Below are 4,997 nucleotides of genomic sequence, written 5' to 3'. Positions count from 1 at the left end.
TTTTTGAAGGGGCGGAACCAAAAGTGGCCGAAGATTAGTTCCGCCCGGACGCTATACTTAAAACACCAGCCACTTCCGGGAACCCCGCGAGATCGAAATTGGGGCAGGATTGACAACAGGTGTGTTATTGAACGTGGCGATCGATGATTGGGCGATCCAGCCGGGAAGAGGAGTATAAAAAGGGCAGTAGGAATACAGGAAGTTGTTGTTGATTTCCAGCAGATGCTGTGGGTAGAGCGGAACGTTGGGGCATTCAGAGAGGAAACAGAGAGGGATATACTACAGATTTGGACCGAAGAAGAAGCGGGACAAACAGAAGATACAGGTTTGGAATGGGAAACCCGCTTGGATAAAACGCTGTGATAACTTGTGCTGCCTGTATGCAAAGAGAGATACTTACCCGAAGAGCTGCTAGGGGATTTGGAGCCCAGTGAATGTCACCCTTCTGGCTGTGTATGTGTGAGTAGCTGCAACGACAAAGAGAGGAAGATTAGCATCAACAGATCCGTGAGTACATTGAATGATTAATATATCTAGATACCTTACCTTGAATATAGAGTACCAACTGCTGTTGTGAATTGTGGAACAGTGTGCAAACGGCCCCACGGTGGAAAGGATTTGTGGGCGAGCCGGGTGTCGATTGTAACGAGAGGACGTTATTCTGTTGCGGCTGCAACGTCAACTGTGGGCCACTTACAGTACCAGTAAACTGGATTCTCACCGGGACGAGCTCTCGGTCCAAACGTAAGGTGCCGACCGTAAGTCACTAGAGTGTGTGAAGTATATTTGGTGAGTCTGTGTCGACGTGTGTACACTTGGAAATTGCAGTGCTGTGCCGTGTCCCTGTTGTTTGCACTTGTCCTTTAGGCTGAGAAGGAAATCCTGTGGGGAGGAAAACGTCTGCTGCGCCAGTGGTGACCACCCCTTTTATATCTGCCGCTTATAACTTCTGACCCTCTGTATCCATCGAGAGACAGTGAAACGATAGACAACCAAGTAAGGTACCCCGAACAGCGTGGGAAGACGTTAATGTGGGGAAGTATTCTCTGTTGTACGTAGTACTGCTGTGTGACCGCTGAGTGTGTTGATTTACTGTGGAGTTCTTCTGGAAGTTCGCCCCTGTCTAGATCTCTGGTCCCATAGTGTGGAAGAGAGGAGAGGGAAGCATTCAACCCCGGTAATTGTCTGCATCCCCGGCCTGGCCGTGGTAGGTCCAACGAACAGCAGTGCTCGAGTCATATCCCCCCCATCTGTCCTTGTGGAAGGTAAACGCGCTCAAGAGGAGCATACATCTTGGAAAGACTCACATGAGTATCCCTGGAACGAAGCTGAGCCTTCCTGGTCCATACACTCAGGACCGAGAGTTGATTTTAGTTCCCCCTTTCCCTTCCCCTGCTTACATTTTAAATAATTTAAATAAAGTTTATTTTAAAAGTACTTACCTCTTCTCGTGTGTCTGGTCATTGGGGTGCTCTTGGGACCTCCTCGAGATGGAACCTAGGAAGGGGCGTGACTCATGACATCTGTGGTCCGCTCCGACCTGTGACATAAACAATGTTAAAACAATGCCAACATCATATGCCAAACCTGAATAAACTGCATACAATTAATGATAAAAGTAAAATTGTGATGTGCCATCAGTTGTGGTCTTGACGAATCTTGAAATAAAATTCTGAGTCCTCTTTGTCTGAGACCAAGACGAGACCGAGTAAAAATGTGGTCGATTCCAAGACGAGACCAAGACCTTTAAAAAGTGGTCTTGAGACCGGTCTCTACAACACTAGCAAATACCAGCTATCACACGCACAAAATTAGTAAATCGCGTTGCGTAAATCATTTAAATAATCTCCTCCCATAAATTTTGCATCTAAAAGGGAAACTGCTAGGAATGCTTCTGCAATAAGGTCATTTGCAAAAATAACTAAAAAACTTTTTCAGCATTAATTATCAACTGCGAGTCTTTAGTAAATCCCAACGGTCGTTATTTAATGCCAAAATGATGGTTTGCGCTGGCACAAGCTGTTCTGATCTCACAAAGTTCCGTGGGATAGGCACAGAATTTTTTTGCTAATTTTTCTGCTTTATTCTTTTATATTTTCTAAACAATTGTCGCCTGGCATTGGGGTTAGAGTTCGGTTTGTGAGAATGCCACGGAAAAAGACCATCCGTGGTAGGGGCATGGAAAAATGCGGAGATCCGTGAGAATGCCACGGAAATTATTGTTGTGGACTGTAGACTGTCCCCCTAAAACGGGAGACTTCTGGTTTCCTCACTGTAGATTTGCCGTCTGTAATTAAAATAATGCCTTCAAATAACAGTGTCTAAAAAGTATAAGACAACTATAAAAAAACACATAACATTCTGACAAGCCTGTAACAGGTTGAACATTGAGGGGGACCAAAAGGACTCTGATTGACGGTTTGAACAAACGTCCGATAGACTTCCACATAGAATCAATAACAACAGTGTCCTTTTACTGTAGTTTATTTCTAATAACAATGGAAATAAATGAAGTAAATTACCTCTGCTTATATGTCATATCTAAAACGTATCAACTACTACACCGAGCTATCGTTACTGTGTAAAATTAATATGTTAGCTGCTGCCAAAGTTCTCTGCACAGTTGTAATATATGCTCGTCTTCTCCCCTCTTCATTGTTTCAGAGATCAGTTTACCTATATATGCTACCATTAATAATACAATTAGGCATAACAAATTAGGGATGGGCACAAGTACTCGATTGATCGAGTACTCGAATGTGGCTTTGCTGATCGATCACGAAAATGACGACAAGTCACAGCTAATCACTAAAATGATAGCAAAAGACTTAAAGCTGGTTAATGTTATGAAGCTTGTGCTTTAACTGGACGTGTTTAAAAGCGAGCTGTTTATGATGCACATCCACAAAGGGAGTTAATTAAACTTTCTGTACATAACTTAGTTGAAAACTTAGTTGAAGTCTTGCATTTTATGCAGATAGATGCACATTGTACATTTATGTTGAATAAAGGCTTACTATTATGTAGAGTGCGTCATATAGAAATTACTTCTGTTTGTGCTTATTAACCCTTTAGTTTCTCTTCATCACGCAACTATTCCTGTAAGAGGTTTCTGTTAAAAACATTTCATTTATTAATTATCTAGTAAGTGTTCATTGTTCTGTCATAGTTTCTTCAAAATTAAGTTTTATTTGAGTGTTTTAATAAAAATATTTTCATTTTCACCATGACGTGTACGCCCCGCCCCTTTGATTGCGCTGCCCCCAGTTAATCGAGTGTTCACTTCAGATCAATTTATTTATATAGCACATTTAAAAACAACCATGGTTGACCAAAGTGCTTAACAATGTCCAGAAAAAAATCACACACAAATAAGACAAATACAGTTAAAACATCAAAAATGTCTTAGCTCAGCTCGAACTAAAAACCAAGAAATACAGGTGTGTCTTAAATAATGACTTAAAAATTCCAACAGTCTGAGCAGTTCTTATGTGTACAGGTAAAATATTCCACAAATTCGGTGCCACCACAGAAAAAGCTCAGTCACCTTTATTTCTCAGTACATTGAGGAGAGCCTGATTGGACAGGCTCAGTGCTTTAACAGGAGCGTGGACATGTAAAAGATCTGATAAATATACAAAGATTCTTGCTAAATGGACGAACAAAAACGAACCTAAATTACCAAGTGCACCAACACAAGCACTTAAATCCTCAAACATTCTCAGTCTTATTTATATTAAGACAAATTAAGAAAATTCTGATCCAGGCATATTTTTAAATCTCTCAGGCAATTAAAAAGACACTTTACCAATTTACATTAAGCTTTGTATTGTTAGAACCCCAGTCATGTTTTTGAATGGTCGTGCATCATTCTCTCAGTTTCCCATGATAGGGGAGAAATACAGATTTCAGTGTTGCACTTCCTTCTTTCAAGGATGTAAAAATCATCATTTTGCTTCATTGAAAGAAGGAACTGCTATGTCTTTGTCGAGGGTGAAAGTCTACAGACACTCATTCCTCATTTTTCCAAGGTGAGGGCTATGGGTGGGACCTACTCAGGCTACAGACCTATTACAGATGGGTGGGACTTACGAAAATATACAAACACAGATGAAAAAAACAGACATTGTGGAGCGAGCCAGACTTCATGTTACAATAATAGTGAAAGGTTATTGAGGAGTAGGCCGGACCCTGGGCTTTGGCTGCGTGGAGGATCCCGGGGAAGACGCCGCAACCCTCCGCCTCTGCTGCGTAGAGAAGCCCGGATTGGCTCGATCTGCATCAGATCAGGATATGAAAGTTTGTTTTGTTTATGTCCCCGGGCAGGAAGAGGTATTTGCGCGTATTTATTTCACAGACGTGTTTCGGCTTCAGGCACAAGGGCTGAGCCAGGGCGTCAGTGGAGTATATGAGCTTGGACGGACTAGTAGTGGCCGTACTCTCGCTGTGTGCTTTCTATATAACATTTCCGCATCAGATCAGGATATGGACGTATTTCACAGCCGTGTTTCGGCTTATGAGCACGGAGCCAGCGCATCTGTGTAGTATACCTATTGTGCGGTGTACGCGTTTGTGTGCAGGATGTGGCATTTTCTTCTTTGGGAATATACATGTTTGGCCAAGCACTCTCAAAAATATTTCAAACTGAATGAAGTTTGCTTCTACCTATATTTTATATATTTTAGAATCCTTAACTGGAATCGACAGCCAAAGCCTGCAGGGATAAACGAACTTCTGACTATAAAGTGAGTGTTTCTATTTTCTTTGTTATACTAACATGGCATTTATGTACACAATAGCATATCTGAGCAGTGTTCCAATTAATGTGATTGGCTTGCAGAGCTGTGCATTGTGGGAGTTGTAGTTTTCCATAAAAAAGTGCCCTAAATTCACGTTCTGTCTTTTCTCCATTAAATAGGCACAAAATTTTAAATTTATGTTACATTTCGACTACAAATATGACCCACTTTCAATAAAGATTAATGTTTCTATCGATG

The 4,997-nt window shown here is 41.5% G+C and overlaps 1 long non-coding RNA gene across 1 annotated transcript; it reads left to right on the top strand.

Moving 5' to 3' along the window:
- The first annotated feature begins 367 nt into the window (after positions 1-367).
- Positions 368-1,541, top strand: LOC141351476 (uncharacterized). The gene is made up of 4 exons (XR_012359786.1): positions 368-507; positions 590-758; positions 868-996; positions 1,113-1,541. It is a non-coding gene; the product is annotated as an uncharacterized lncRNA (long non-coding RNA).
- Positions 1,542-4,997: the final 3,456 nt, after the last annotated feature.

The sequence above is a fragment of the Misgurnus anguillicaudatus genome, chromosome 1, assembly GCF_027580225.2.
Source record: "Misgurnus anguillicaudatus chromosome 1, ASM2758022v2, whole genome shotgun sequence".
In the NCBI taxonomy this organism is placed as follows: Eukaryota; Metazoa; Chordata; class Actinopteri; order Cypriniformes; family Cobitidae; genus Misgurnus; species Misgurnus anguillicaudatus.
Note: the sequence above shows the minus strand (reverse complement) of the source record. Positions and strands in the feature narration are given on the sequence as shown.